The sequence below is a fragment of the Carlito syrichta genome, unplaced genomic scaffold (assembly GCF_000164805.1).
Source record: "Carlito syrichta isolate Samal-C Ts95f unplaced genomic scaffold, Tarsius_syrichta-2.0.1 Scaffold303103, whole genome shotgun sequence".
Taxonomy (NCBI): Eukaryota; Metazoa; Chordata; class Mammalia; order Primates; family Tarsiidae; genus Carlito; species Carlito syrichta.
The window spans coordinates 144,263-160,129 of record NW_007247199.1 but is presented as its reverse complement, the minus strand read 5'-3'; the positions used below and the strand labels follow the sequence as shown (position 1 = coordinate 160,129).

Genomic DNA, 15,867 nt, shown 5'->3' with positions numbered 1-15,867 from the left:
GCCGGGGCCGACGGCGCTGATTGGCCGGTTCGGCTCGGCGGAGCCAGAGGAGTCCGGCGAGTCGCTGGGGGAAGCCGAGCAGACAGCGGGCGCAGCCGGAGCTCAGGGCGCGGATCCCGCGGGTCGGAGCCGGCGGGTCGGAGCCCGAGGACCCGAGCCAGGGCCCGGAGGTAAGAGCGAGGCGCCGGGTCGCGTGGGGCGGGCCCCTCCGAGGGAGCTCCTTCTGCCCTGCCCGCAGGGAGCAAAGACGGGGCATCTTCTCTCGGCAATGAATCCCCATCTTCCCAAGACGCGGGTCCCCTCCCCCGAAAGGAGAGGATCCCCCCTCCCTGAGAGCAGGATAGCTCCGTTTCCCCTTCAGAAACAGGCCCTTTCTCCTGGCCCCGACTCTAGACATAAAATTACCGTCCCCAATTTACCCCTTGATATGGAAGGTGGTCCCCAAAAGTGGTCCCCAGGTATCTAGAGCTCCCTCACCTCCTCAGAGACTGATGCCTCTTCCCCATCTCTAAAAAACTAAGTTTGTGTGTCTTCCCCCACACCCGGAACGATGAAGGTCTTCTCAGCTCATAAATAATAATGACACCCCTCAACCCGGATCATGGAAATCCTGGGAGTAACCACCCCCCTTCCTAAGACAAGGAGACAGGGGCAAGGACTCTTCAAGTCCCCCTCCCAGCCCCTGTGGACCTCCCTGCATCCCCACCTCAGAAACTGAGCTCTAGAGATGGGTGACTCCCCCTGCCCCAGCTGGAGTCCCCTCCCACCCAGCAGTGAGGCAAAGGCTCCCTCTGATACCACCTCACTTAAGGCATCTGGTGATTCCCCCTCTTCCACTAGAGAAGATGTCGGGGGTAACAGGAACAGGGCAAGGGTCCGGCCATCCTCCAGCGCATCCTCCTCCCTCCACCCCTCTCCAGCCCTTTCACCAAACCCCAGCCTACTCACACCCCATATCCACCCAACTCTGCTCCCCTACCTGGCCGCCCCACCTATCTAATTCCATCTCACCTGTCCTCACCAACCCTGACCAGAGATAAGACCAGAGGAGGTTTAGTAAGAAGACTGAGAAGACTGACACTCTTAAAACTGGGATCAGGGCCTAGAGGGGGCCTCCAAACTCTGACAGCAGAGATGGCCTCTGAGGGGGCAGCTCCAGTGCGAACCCCTCATCACACATACACAAAGGTCTGCTTCAGGCTATCCTCCCCTGAGGCTGTCCAGGAAAGGGCTGCTGGCCCTCTTCCTTTAGGGCCCCCATTTGCTCCCTGGGCTGCACCCCCACCCCCACAGGCCCCTATGGGCATCGCCTGGTGGGCTTCCCTAGGTCCTTGACCAAGACAAGCTGGGCCCATCCATCGGGCTGGGGAAAGCACTGGCTTTACTGCTTTGATGATGCTGGACTAAGGGACAGGATGTTGGTGGCTTGGGGGGGAGGGGTGCAGCTTTTCTCTAGTGGGCCAGGGCAGAGGGAGACAGTGAATTCCGCCTTGTTACTTGGAGCTGGGTGCTGCGGCGTGGAGGACGGAGACATGCATTTCCTGGAGGCCCAAAGAAGTCAGCCCCCGGGGAGAGGTCAACGGCCTGTCTGGAATCCTAAGACCTGAAAAGGGCTTCTAGATTAAAGACCCTGCCCCTTCATTTGACAGTTAAACATACAGCGGCACAAAGAGGGAAAGGAACTTGCTCAAGGTCACCCAGCCTGTGAGTAACAAACCCACCCCCAACTCCTGCAGGGCCTGCGGGGTGCCAGGGTCCCAGACACTAGCTCCACTCCTCATGTTTTCAAGGGGACTGCTGAACTCACTTGTCAGAGGAAGCACCCGGGCTCTGTGAAGGTCACACAGCCAGGAAGGGGCAGGGCAGAGCTGGAATTCAGTACCCCCCCACCCCACAAGCTGCCGTGTAGAGTCGGTTCCTGAGTGTCTGCACCTTCCTGCTCACCCGTGTGATCTGTCTGGAGTTCATTGCTGAACCTAGGCTTGCCAACATTCAGAGTGGCCCAGGCTGGCAAATAAAATCAGTTGCAATATTCTGGAGTGGAGGCTGCTGCGGGCGCCTCGATGGCATGACTGGGTTTGCCCCCAAGAACTTCGGACAGGTTCTGAGGCAGTCACATCCTCCCTCTAGCGTCCCTTCCTTCTTGATCTCTGCCCGTGCCCTTGGGCTCCCAGTGCCCTGCACATTGTCACCCCTGCTCAGAGCCCTGCATTGCCTCTGGGAGCATTGCATGGTGAAAGGAGTTAAAATTCTGGCAGATGCCCTAGGAACACCCAGCTGGGCAGCAGGGACTGGGTCCCTACAGATGGGAGGGTCTGAGGTGGGGGTTCTCCCCCGCCACCCCTGCCCATTCTTAGTTCAAGAATCAGCTGTTGTGCTGATACTTAGAACCCAGAGCCAAGTCCAGGTGCCAAGGTGAAGTTCAGAGATGTCCCTGGAGCCCTCTTATCTGGGTATAGAGCCCAATCTGCCACTTAGTGTGTGATCTTGAGGAGATGATTAACCTCTCTGTGACTTGTCCTTGGGGTAAAATGAGCTAATCTTCATAAAACGTGTAGCACCCGGCAAATGAGCAATGATTATGATTACAAGTGCAAAGTCAAAACCTCTAAAACCAAGAGGAGAGCTCATGCCTTCAGGTGAAACTTATAACCTGCGCTGTAGATAATCTGCCAGGGCTAAGGTGCTTGGGGACAAGGGGATGTCTTCCCAGAGAGACTGCCATATGCAGAATGGATCACGGACTCCAAAGTCAGATGAGGCTGAGAGTTGGCCACCGGCTGTGGCTGCCTGGGATGCCTTAGGCAAGTCCTTCACCTCGGCTCCTCGTCTTCGAGTGGGTTTGTTGGGGCGGGCACCAGATAAGAGATACATCTTGGTCAGTGTTCTCATCTTGGCACTGTTGACGTTTGGGCCGATCATTCTTGGTCGTGGGGTCGCGATGAGGGGGCTGTCCTGGGTGCTGTAGGGTGCTTAACAACATCCCTGGTCTCACCCACTGACTGCCAGTAGCAGCCCCCACCTCCCCGCATGAGTGTGTCCATCAGAAATGTCTCCAGGTATTGTCACGTGTCTCCTGGGAAACAAGATCCTCCTCTCCCTCCCGCTTGGGAACTGCAGTTCTGACACATGGCCCCAGTCACAGCTGAGGGTTGATATAAGACAGTCTCCTCCTCACACGAGCGCCTGGTTCTGGTTTCCGCAGGGGGGGAGGGATGCTGTTCCCCTGTGGAGCCTCTCAGTGTTCATGACAATGTTAATCCCACACATTTACACGGAACTTCACCATCGCCAAAGCACTGTTGTGTCTGTTACGCTGCTTCCCATTTTACAGATAAGGAAACTAAAGTTCACAGAGGTTAAAAGATCGTGACCCTCTTCGCCACTAGAGGTCAAAGAAACTGATATTTCTGCGGTCTCTTTCAGAATTTACACTGCATACCCTTGGCTCCCTCCACCCCCCCATCCCATTTTGAAGAATCTCCTACAGAAATACACCTCACATGTGTGTGTACTCAAGCTATGTTCACGGGAGTGCTTTGCAATGCCCGCATGGGAGGGAGTCACAATATGTGAACTTGTGGGAAAAAAATGAGCAATTTATTTATTCAGTCTTATTTTATTTGAGTCAGGGTCTCACTTGGTCACCCAGGCTGGAGTGCAGTGGCATGATTACAGCTAACTGTAGTCTTGACCTCCTGGGCTCAAGGTAATCCTTCTGCCTCAGTTCCCAAGTAGCTGGGACTACAAGTGCGTGCCACCACGCCTGGCTAATTTTTTTATTTTTTGTAGAGACGAGGTCTCGCCAAGTTGCCCAGGCTGGTCTCAAACTCTGGGCCTCAAGCAATCCTCCCAACCTTGTCCTCCCAAAGTGCTGAGATTACAGATGTGAGCCACCACACCCAGCTGAGCAGTCTTTTTAGAAGAATGAGGTAGATCTACATTCCTGACCCGGAAAGGTCTCTTAGGCATATTATTTAGTAAAAAAGATTGAATCAGGGCTGTTTGTGGTGGCTCATGTCTGTAACTCCAGCACTTTGGGAGGCCAAGGCAGGAGGATTGCTTGAGACCAGCCTGAGCAACATAGCAAGATTTCATCTCTGAAAAAAATTAGCATGGACATGATGGTGTTTCTGGCCCCAGCCACTCAGGAGGCTGAGGCAGGAGGATCGCTTGATCCCAGGAGTTCAAGGCTGCAGTGAGCTGTGATGACACCACTGCACTCCAGCGACAGAGAGAGATTCTAAATAATAATTATCCCGGTGCTGATGGAAGGAAGAAATTCCCCCATGGTGAGGAAGGAGGCTCAGCCTGTAGAGATGAGGCCTCAGATTCTGGCCTCAGCCCCAGAACTCTCAGGAAGCTTTAAAGCTGAGTTTCACCACTGGCAGCTTCTGGTGTGAGCAAATCTCTACCCCTCTGTGGGTTGTGCTTTGCTCATTTTTCTAATAATAATGATTGACTTGCCTCAGCCTCCCAAAGTCCTGGGATTACAGGTGTGAGTCACCATTCCCAGCCTCTCCCAACTCTTTCCCTGCTTGCCTGCCCCCTTTTCATGGAGGCCGAAGAGAGAAGCCTCAGAAGCCAGCCTGGGCAACATAGCAAGACCTCATCTCTACAAAAAGTAAAAAACTGAGTTGATTATGGTGGTGCACATCTGTAGTCCCAGCTACTTGGGAGGCTGAGTTAGAAGGAGTGAACCCAGGAAGTTGAGGTTGTGGTGAGCCATGATCGGACCACTGCACTCCAGCCTGGGCAACAGAATGAGACCCCGATCCAAAAAAAAAGCCTCAGAAGGGACAGGTGGGCAGCCTGAGGCCTGTAAGAAGCTCAGCTAGCATGAGTGGCCCCCACTTCTCCACTGTGGGAGTTCTCAGCAGACATCCTGGAGGAAGGTTCTGAGGGGATCTGGGCCCAGGGTCCTCCTGCCTTGTGTCTGACTCCCCTTACTCTCTCTAACACCCCCCACATTCAATGGTCCTGCTGTAGGGACAGGACGGCCTCACGTGGCCTCTCATTTTACATGCCTTCAGTAATAGGATTGACTCCCAGGGGCAAGTTTTCCTTGGAAAGCTATCTCACATCCCACCTTCCATAGGGTGTCTTCCCAACCCTCCCCCTGCCCCCAGCCAGGAAAACCATCTCTCCTCTGCCCAGCTCCCTTCCCCCACCTCCAGGCTTCCTTGGGTCCATCACTGCCAGCTCCCTCCCTTCTGGAATTCCCTGGCAGGTAGCGCTCACACCTACCTCATTTGTTCCTGTGTCCCAAATACATAGCACAGTTCCCAGCACACAGCAGGTACTCCAGGAGTATTGAATGCAGAAATGTAGTAACACACGTAAGACTGATCATATTTATTAATTTATTTGTTTGTTTGAGTTGGGGTCTCACTCTGTGGCCCAGGCTGGAGTGCAGTGGCACAATCACAACACACCGCAGACTCAGCCACCTGAGTAGCTGGGACTACAGGCACACACTATCACACCTGGCTAATTTTTAATTTTTTTTTTGTAGAGATGAGGTCTTGCTATGTTGCCCAGGCTGGTCTCGGACTCCCAAAGTGCTGGGATTACAGGCATGAGCCACCATACCGGGCAGAATTGACCATTTTAACCATTTTATAGCGTACAGTTCAGTGACATTAAGTACACTCACAATGTTGTGCATCTATCACCACTATCAAGTTCCAAAACATTTCTATCACCCCAAAAGGAAGCCTTGTGCCTCTAGCTCTTGACAGCTACTTTGGCTTTCTGTCTGGATTTGCCTATTCTGAGCATTTCATGTAAATGGAATCAGATACGTGGCCTTTCGTGTCTGACTCTCCCATGTTGTAGTGTGTATCAGTACTTCATTCCTTTTTATGGCTATGGCTGAATGATCTGTTGCGTGGATGAACCACAGCGTGTTTATCCGCTTATCAGTTGGTGGATATTGGGTTGTTTCCACCTCTGATTATTGTGAACATGCGGGTACAGGGTTTGGCTTGAAGACCTGTTTTCATTTCTTTTGGGTCCATGCCCAGGAGTGGAACTAATGGGTCACGTCGTGACTCTCGTTGTCTTTTAGTGAAAGGGACTGCCACAGTGCCTTCCACGGCAACTTCACCATTCCACGTTCCCACCAGCTGAGTGTGCAGGTGCCAGTTTCTCCACATTTTCCCCAACACTTGTTATTGTTCATTTCCTGACGAGGATGATGATGGTCACTCTAGCAAGCATGAAGTGGTGTCTCCCTATGGTTTCGATTTACGTTTCCCGATGAGCATCTCCTGTGTTTGCCGGTCATTTATATGTCATCTTCGCCCATTTTGAATTGGTTTGTCTTTTTTTTGAGTCAAAGTCTCACTCTGTCGCCCAGGCTGGAGTGTAACGGCACACTTAAGGTCACCGCAGGCTTGACCTGCTGGGCTCAGGCGATCCTTCTACCTCATGAGGCCTTCCAAGTAGCTGGAATTACAGGCATGTGCCATCAGGCCCAGTTAATTTTCCTTGATTTATTATAGAGGTGAGGTCTTGCCAAGTTGCCCAGGCTGGTCTCAAACCCGTGGGCTCAGGCAGTCCTCTTCCCAAAGTGCTGGGCTTGCAGGTGTGAACCACCATGCCCTGCTGGGTTGTCTTTTTTGTTGTTGAGTTGTCAGAGTTCTTCATATATGTAAATGTATCTTGGGTATCACCATTTCCTTGCCCATTTATTTTGTGTATTTTTGAGTTGGAGTCAATCTGTCACCCAGACTGGAGTGTAGTGGCCACTCCCGGCCACTGCAGCCTCGACCTGCTGGACTCCGGTGATCTTTCTGCCTCAGCCTTCCAAGTAGCTGGAACTACAGGTGCGCGCTACCACACCCGGCTAATTTTTTGATTTATTGTAGAGATGAAGTCTTGCCAAATTGCCCAGGCAGGTCTTGAACCTGCGGACTCAGGCAATCCACTCACCTCAACCTCCTAAAGTGCGGGCATTTATTTTGTTGTTGTTGTTGTTGGAGTCTCACTCTGTCGCCCAGACTGGAGTGCAGTGGCCGCTCCCGGCCACCACAGCCTCGACCTGCTGGGCTCTGGCTATCCTTCCGCCTCAGCCTTCCAAGTAGCCGGAATTACAGGCACACGCTACCACGCCCAGCTGATTTTTGATTTATTATAGAGATAAGGTCTTGCTGCCCAGGCGGGTCTCGAACCCGCAGGCTCAGGCAATCCACTCACCTCAGCCTCCCAAAGGCGTGGGATTACAGACTGAGCCACCGAGCCCGGCGGGCATTTATTTTTATTTTACCTTTTTCTGAGTTGGAGTCTCACTCTGTCGCCCAGGCTGAAGTGCAGTGGCCCACTCACAGCCACCCCAGTGTCGACCTGCTGGGCTCTGGCGACCCTTCTGCCTCAGCCTTCCAAGTAGCTAGAACTACAGGCGTATGCCACCATGTCCGGCTAGTCCTTGCCCATTTAAACATCTACTCAGTCCTCTGGAGTCAGATGCTGTTTTGTGACCTTGGGACACCCAGTTGGCAACAATACAATTTCTGCCTGCCTGGACACTGCTGACATTGGGGCGGGGGGGGGGAATTCTGTGCATTGTGAGGTGTTTAGCAGCATCCCTGGTCTCCACCCACTGGAGGCCAGCAGCGCCCCTTCCTCCAAGTTGCGACAACTAAAAAGTGTCTCCAGACTTCGTGAAAAGTCCCCTGGGGAGCAAAATTGCCCCGGTTGAGAATCACTGGCCTGGAGGCTGAGACAGGTGTAGGGCTCCACAGTTTCCAACAGGGTATGCAGGAGGCATCAGGACGGATTTATGGGGTGTTGGATGGGTAGGTGGGTGGATGGATGGACAGACTGACACAGCCCTTTTGTTGTTGGGAGAGATTGATGGATGTTTATGTGAATGAATGGATGAATAAATGAATGCAGTTTACAAACTCTTCCCAGCGGAATATTCTACCCCTTTGTCTCTGCCTAGCACAGTGCTAGGGTCAGAACCCCCTGGAGGGCTTGTTAAAACACATTGATGCCCCTCCTCCTGGGTTTATGATTCAGTGGAGCCACCAGCCTGGCCCAGTGGTCCCAGCTCAGGTTCCGTGATCTTTGGGAATTCAGGACCAACCGCCCCCCAACCTGTCTGGTTTATTGACAGCACTTCCCATGTAAGTGCTGACATCTATTGCTTTGGATATCGGCAGCTGAAATGTGTCTCTAGGCTGCCTTGAGAACAACCTCGAAGCTGGGACCGGCTGTGTTGTAGCACTTTGCTGCTAAAAGCGTGGTCCAGTGGCCAGCAGCATTGCAGCATCTGGGAGCTGGTTATAAATGCAGAGTCCAGGCCAGGTGCAGTAGCTCACGCTTATAATCCTAGCACTTTGGGAGGCCAAAGCAAGAGGATTACCTGAGCCCAGGGGTTCGAGACCAGTCTGGGAAACTTGGCATGACCTCATCTCTACAATAAATCAAAAAATTAGCCGAGCGTGGTGTGAGCCTATGGTTCCAGCTACTTGGAAGGCTGAGGTGGAAGGACTGCCTGAGCCCAGCAGGTCAAGGCTGTGGTGGCCGTGATTGTGCCACTGTACTCCAGCCTGGGCAACAGAGTGAGACTCCAACTCAAAAAAAAAAAAGAAAAAAGAAATGCAGAGTCCAGGCCATTTCCTTACTAGACTCTGGTGTGGCCACAAGCTCTTTGACCTGTGGCTGTCATCATGTTTCCTGGCTTCAGCCCCCTACCCTACCTTGGGGAGGTGAATCTTCTCTTTCTCTCTCTCTAATTTACTTTCTAGATAAACTATATTTTCCAATCTAAAAAAGAAAAGAAATGCAGAGTACTGTGCCCCACCCAGGACTATAGAATGTGAACCTGCATTTTAACAGGGATGATTCAGGTGCACTTTGAAGTTTGAGCAGCCTGTTCTGGGACTGCAGCTCTGTGAGGCTCACGCATACAACTCGGCCCTGCATCTCTGTGCTAGGGAGTCAAGTTGACAGCAACCGCTGCAACGTACTGGTGTCTGAGCTGGAGCATCCATCAGGCGTTCTCAACCATTCCTATCTCGACCTGATGTTCTTTATCTCCTGGAATATCTAAACTCACCTTGCTTTACCTGCAGGAAAACAGAGGCCCAGAGAGACTGTGCCCTTACTTAAGGTCACACACTGACCATGAAACAGCATGCAGAGTATTCTTCATCTCTTCTTTTGTTTAATTCTCTTTTTTTGTTGTTGTTGCTGAGATGAGGGTCTCACTGTGTTGCCCAGGCTGGTCTTAAACTCCGGGTCTCAAGCAATCCTCCTGCCTCGGCCTCCCAAAGTGCTGAGATGACAGGCGTGAGCCACCGCACCTAGCCCTAAACCTGGGGGGAGAGAGGGGCACTTGGAAGTCGCTGCCTCTGTCCTTTGAGAGTGGTGAAATGGGAGATGGCATAAAAGCGGCACAAGAATTAGAGCTTAAGTTGTATGCACTCTTGTATTCAAGTATCGAATGGGTAGTTACAGGCCACCAGGCATGGTTATCTAGTGTATGGCACGGAACAGGGACAGCGAGGCCTTCCTCTGGGGGGTAGGGTATCACTAGCGGGCAGCTGTAGCCAGCTGCCATCCATTCATTTGTTAATGTTTGTGTTCATTTCTTGCTTGTGCCAAGTATACTAGCAGGGTGTGTGTGTGAGAGAGGGAGAGATAAAGACCCAGCCACTATTCCTGGGAGAACGCGTTGGGGTTTGTGTGGGAGAGGGTGGGAATGAGCTGAGCTTCAAGCTCCAAGTGGAAAGAGGTCACCAATCCCTGTTCCCGAGATTCTGGGGAAGACATTTCAGGAGGACGAGGAGAAAGATATTGCAGCCCCAAAGAGGTCACAGAAAACTGTTAAAAGAAAATCTTCAGGGGGAAAAAAAAGGCAAAACTGTAACTCTCATCCCTTGCTTATGGCTTGATTAGGCTCATTCAAGACAGATGTTAGAGCCGGTTCAAAGGAAAAGTTACGGAAAGCCCAAATATGTATGGAGTAAAGGAAGGTTGAAATTAATTGCAAATGGAGCTGAGAGTGGTTGGGCAAGACCGAATTTTCCTGTCAGTTTCCTGCAACTTAGAAAGGAGTTCAGAAAATAGTTTGAATATAATGAACAAGGCTGGAGTCAGATAACCCCAGAGTTTGTATGTAGACAATGTACAACATTTTTCCCTGTAAAACCAACATTCAGATGACGGAGGGGCCTTTGGCGGGGGGCACAGAGTGGAGTGAGGAGTAAGGGCAGGTGAGGAGTGGAGAAGGACAAGACTGCAGGACCAGGTCTTGTTCCGCCAGGTAACCATGAAAATGCATTTGGACTTGACTCAGAGGCCCATGGAGAACCATGGAAGGGCTTTAAGCGAGGCAGTAGTGTGGTTTTATTAGCACTTGAGAAAGATCCTTCTGGAAGCACAGTGGAGAGTGGACAGACACATCCCACCCTCCTTGGAGCCCAGCTCCCATGAGGAAAACTGCCAATCCCGGGGCAGACTGCTGGCCTTCCAGAAGAAGCTTTTAGGACCTTGGAGCTCCTTTGGGGCAGCCAAACCCCAGCCAGAAGAGCAAGGCGCCCCCTCTGCCGGGCAGGGCTGCTCCAGGCGGTAACAAAGCCCGCCTCTCCTCCCCTCACCCAGAGCTGTAAATAGCTCTCTGCTGGCTTTGCAGGCTGAGCGCCGTTCTGGGGACGGGCTGGAAATGAGCACACCGAGCAGCAGCGTTTGCGCAAATGACTGCCTGCATGCGGGTCTGCATGCCTGGCGGCCGCCCAGCCCCAAACACACAGGCCTCCCAGGGTCTGGAGGCAGGGCTCCGAGGAGCCACACACAGAAGAGCTGCAGACAGGCTCCAGGAGGGATTTGGAGCCAGCTGGCAGGGTCGCATCAAGCAGAGGAGCCAGAGGAAACACTTGGGGGACCCTGGACGGAGTTTCAGCTCAGGTTCTGCGCTGTGAATAGTGGCCGTTCACATTCGCTGAGCACTGGAGGTGGCCGTGCTGAGAATTTTCTGGGTATTGCTCCTCTCCTGACTCCCAGTAACCCGATGAGGAAAGGCTGATCCGATTTCAGAGGCAAACAGTGGAGGTGCAGAAAGGATGCCTGACTCGCTCAGGGTCTTCTGGCAAAAATAGCATTTGTAGTGAGAAACCAAGGCTTGATGCGTCCAGAGCCCTGGTGCCTAGCACCAAGCCTTGTGGACACCTCTGGATGTGCTCACTGCTGGCTCTGGCCTCTGTTTGCCCATCCGTCAATGGGAGCAAGAATGTCTTTTTTTCTTATTTTTTTTTGAGTCGGAGTCTCACTCTGTCACCCAGGCCAGAATGCAGTGGCATGCTCACAGCCGCCGCAGTCTTGACCTGCTGAGTTCAGGCGATCCTTCCACCTCGGCCTTCCAAGTAGCTGGAACCACAGGCACACGCCACCATGATGAGGTCCCGCCAAGTTGCCCTGTACCTGGGTGCTCAGGCAGTATTCTCACTTCAACCTCCCAAAGTGCTGGGATTATAGGCGTGAGCCACCGCACCCAGCCTTCTTTTTTTTGTTTTGAGTCCGAGACTCACTCTATCTCCCAGGCTGGAGTGCAGTGGCACGCTCATGGCCACTGCAGCCTTGGCCCGCTGGGCTCAGGTGATCCTTCCACCCTCAGCCTCCCAAGTAACTGGAAATGCAGGTGTGTGCCACCATGCCCAGCTAATTTTTTGATTTATTGTAGAGACGAGGTTTTGCCAAGTTGCCTAGGCTGGTCTTAAACCTCTGGGCTCAGGCAATCCTCTGGTCGCAGCCTCTCAAAGTGCTGGGATTAGACATGAGTCGCCGCGTTCCACTAAGAATGCCTTTTCACTTGATAAACATAGCAGAGTTTGAAGGATGAACTGCCATGGTCAATGAGAAAGTGGGGTCAAAAAGTCAGAAATGGTGAAAACAACCGGGGGTCTGAGGAGAAAGTCTGAAGGTGCCTCAGGCCCCAGAGACGGACAGGGTGTGGGCTGCCAGGCCCCGTGTTTGTCCCCAGGGCCTTTCGGGGACCTGGGCGCATGCCTCTTGCCCTGGGTTTAGGAGTGCAGAGGGGCTGTGGAGGGCTGGGCGTGGAGGGGAGGCAGGGAGCCATGCCACCCTGACCTAGTCTGCCCTCGCAGTGGAAAGGGTCTGGTCCAATCTGTTTCTCCCCCTTGGGAGGACAGGCCGCTGGGTGCCCCAGGAGAGAGTGGGAAAAGGTGACTGAGGTGGGGACCGCAGTGGGGTGTTTGCAGACAGCCCTTTGCCACCTGCCCTCCCAGGACCAGCTTCTGGCCGGGACCTGCTCTCCCGGCTTCTTCAGAAGCGGAACAGCTGAATTTCCTCTGGCTGAGCATGCCCTTCCAGTAGCAACTGCCAGCCACAACTTGGGTCATTTACTGTCATCTATCACCCATCAGATCTGAGGCTGTGCAGGCACCAGTAGGCCTGCTGGGGGCAGGCTGGGGTGAGGTCTGTGTCTTAGATTTTTGGGGTCCAGCAACGTCTCTGCAGCCAGCGACGTCTCTCTGGACCTCAGTTTCTTCATCTGTAAAATGGCAACAACAAAAGTACCTTTTGAAACACCATATTGGTGGTTATTAGATAGGAGGATCAGAGCTGAGTCTTTCTACCTACCGGGTACTGGATTCTGCTTAGATCGTCTCATTCAAACCTCCCAATAACCCAAGTGGAAGCTTCTCCTTTAAGCTTTTTGGCCAAGGTCATAGAGATAGCAAGAGCCCAAAACAGAATTTGAACTAAGAAATGCCTGGCTCTAAAACCCAAGTCTCGAAACCTGGGGTTCATAGGGTCCCCCAAGTGCTAGGAGCTCAGAATCCTTCCTGCTTCTCTTCCTGCCATTATTTATCCGGTCTATCTGGGCCTACTCTATTTTTTGACATGAAGTAATTTATTTTCTGAATAGGCAACCATAGCACATGGTAAAACACTCAAAACAGTGCAAATCAATCCAGAAAAAAGTAAATTTTGCTCGCTCATTCATGTCCCTTGGACCCCCTTTCCATCATGGGACAGCTCTGTATCTTAAAAAGTCACAATTTTTCATTATTATTTTGTTTTTTAGAGACAGAGTCTCACTCGGTCACCCAGTGGCACGATCATAGCTCACTGCAGCCTCAAACTCCTGGGTTCTAACAATCCTCCCATCTCTCTACAATAAATCAAAAAAATTAGCAGGAAGTGATGTTCACACCTGTGGTTCCAACTACCTGGAAGACTGAGGCAGAAGGATCACCTGAGCCCAGCAGCAGGTCAAGGCTGTGGTGGCTATGAGTGTGCCACTGTACTCCAGCTTGGAAAATGGAGTGACACTTCTACTCGGAAAAAAAAAACAAAAACCTCCCACCTCCCACCTCCACCTCCCAAGTAGCTGAAACTTGCATGCCACCATGCTCAGCTAATTAGTTTTTATAGAGACAGAGTCTTGCTTTGCTGCCCAGGCTAGTCTTGAACTCCTGGCCTCAAGTGATTCTTTCACCTCAGCCTCCCAAAGTGCTGGGATTACAGGTGTGAGCCATCTCCCCTGGCCATGCACCTTACTTGCTTTTTATTCTTAATATATTACAAATCTTTTCTTATCTCTATTCATGAGTATGGAGTATGCCATGATGTGGACTTAATTTTTCCTCCAGCCTCCTGTTGATGGACCTCTTGATGGTTTCTGACATTTTTCCCTTATGAAGAAAGCTGCAGGGACAGCTGTGGACATAGTCATTTTACTCACATGCAAATGTTTTTTGTAGGAGAAATGATTAGAAGTGGAATTCCTATATCAAAAGATGTATGTGGGGTTTTTTGGGGGTTTGTTTTGTTTTTTGCATCAGTCTCACTCTGTCACCCAGGCTGGAGTGCAGTGGCACACTCAAGGTCACCGTAGCCTCCACCTGCTGGGCTCAGGCTATCCTTCCACCTCAACCTTCCCAGTAGCTGGAACCACAAGTACACACTACCTCACCCTGCTAATTTTTTAGTTTACTGTAGAGATGACGTCTCACCAAGTTGCCCAGGCTAGTCTTAAACTCCTGTGCTCAGGCAATCCTCTTACCTCCGCCTCTCCAAGTGCTGGGATTACAAGTGTGAGCCACTGCACTCAGCCTATGTTTTTAAAAATACCTTTTGTAAACCATTTTCTCATGAAATACAATGTACATATGGAAACATAACCAAGAAGAATAGCCTAGTGAACAGTCATATAGCTAACTGCCAACCAGGTCAAGGGGAGACAACTGAGAGCCAGAGATAGAGGATGCTGCACGCCTTCTGAATCATCACCCCATCCTAGGGGACCCTGTCCTGTCCCCTACAAAGGCTCCTTCCTTGCTCTTCTCCATACTCTGGTTGCACCATTGAAGGATGGCTCTTTCAACATTGGAGATAAGTTTTGTTTGGTTTTGTAACCGTGTTCTTTTGCATCCAGCTTCTTTTGTATACTGTGGAATTTGCCACAGCTATTGTCCACTCACTTTCGTTGCTGTGTGGTAGTCCATTGCAGGAATATGCCACAAAGTATGTATCTGTTCCAGCGCTGATGGGCATTTGAATTATTGACGATTTGGGGCTGTTGTGAATGAGGCTATCATGAGCATTCTAGATCCTGCTGTGCTGAGCATATGAACACATTTTGAGCTGGGTATCTGTGTGTAGCAGCAGGGGAATTGCCAGGCCATAGGACAGGTTTCCATTCTGCTTCGAAGATGCTACCAGCCACTTCTCCAAGATGGTTGTCCAGTTTAGGCTCCCAACAGCATATGAGCTCCAGTTCCATATCCTTTCCAGGTCTAACACCTCTGCCTGCTATTGTATTTTAAATTTTAAACCATTCTGGTATGTGTCATGGTCTTTTTTGTTTGTTTGTTTTTCTGAGTTGGACTCTCGCTCTGTTGTCCAGGCTGGAGTACAGTGGCACACTCATGGCCACCTCAGCCTCGACCTGCTGGGCTCAGGTGATCCTTCTGCCTCAGTCTTCCAAGTAGCTGGAACTACAGACATGTGCCACCACACCCAGCTAGTTTTTTATTTATTGTAGAGACAAGGTCTCACCATGTTGCCCAGGCTGGCCTCAGACTCCTCCCAAAGTGCTAGGAATTTTTTTTTTTTTAATTCTCTAATTACTTGGCTGGATGTGATGGCTCACACCTATAAGCCTAACACTTTGGAAGGCTGAGGTGGGAGGATCACTTGAGGCCAGGAGTTTGAGACCAGCCTGGGCAACATAGTGAGACCTCGTCTCTGCAAAAAATAAAAAAGAACTAGCCATGTGTCATGGTGTGTGCCAGCAGTCCCAGCTACTCAGGAGGCTGTGGTGGAAGGATCTCTTGAACCCAGGAGATCAAGGCTGCAGTAAGCTGTGATTGTAATTAAAAGCAAAAAAACTTCTCTAATTATTAATTGATTTTGGACATCTTTTCAGTGTTTCTTGGCATATTAAACATATTACATTTAAGGTTGCTTCTTTGCAGAAGAAGAATGTGTTTGGATTTCCTTTTCTGTGAAGTGCCTGTTCAAACCTCTTGCCCTTTTTCCTTTGGAGGGTCATTTTCTTGTTGCTTTGTAGTCATTTTTATTATACGGACTAAGAGTCCCTTGGTCAGTTACATTTGCAGGTAAATTCTGCTTTGTGGTGTGATACTGATTTTCAGTGGTGACCTTGGATTATTAGAATTCTTCATTTTAACATAGTCCATATTATTACTTTTATTCTATGGTTAATGCTTTTTGTGTCTTGTTTAAGACTTCCAAGGTCATTGATACTGTTTCTATTATCTTCCAGAAGCTTTCTTTCTTTCTTTTTTTTTTTTAGTAGGAATCTCACTTTGTTACCTAGGCTGGAGTGCAGTGCACACTCATGGCCATCACAGCCTCAGCCTGCTGGGC

General features: G+C 51.0%; 1 protein-coding gene across 2 annotated transcripts in view; it reads left to right on the top strand.

Moving 5' to 3' along the window:
* Nucleotides 1-24: 24 nt before the first annotated feature.
* Nucleotides 25-15,867, top strand: part of ABAT (4-aminobutyrate aminotransferase) — a 102,181-nt gene continuing 86,338 nt past the window's right edge. The window contains exons 1-2 of one of the 2 annotated variants that reach the window (XM_021712137.1): nucleotides 25-170; nucleotides 5,099-5,101. The gene's annotated coding sequence lies outside the window, so the exon portion shown is untranslated. The remainder of the gene's footprint in view (nucleotides 171-5,098; nucleotides 5,102-15,867) is intronic. The other variant, XM_008057667.2, reaches the window with a different exon arrangement.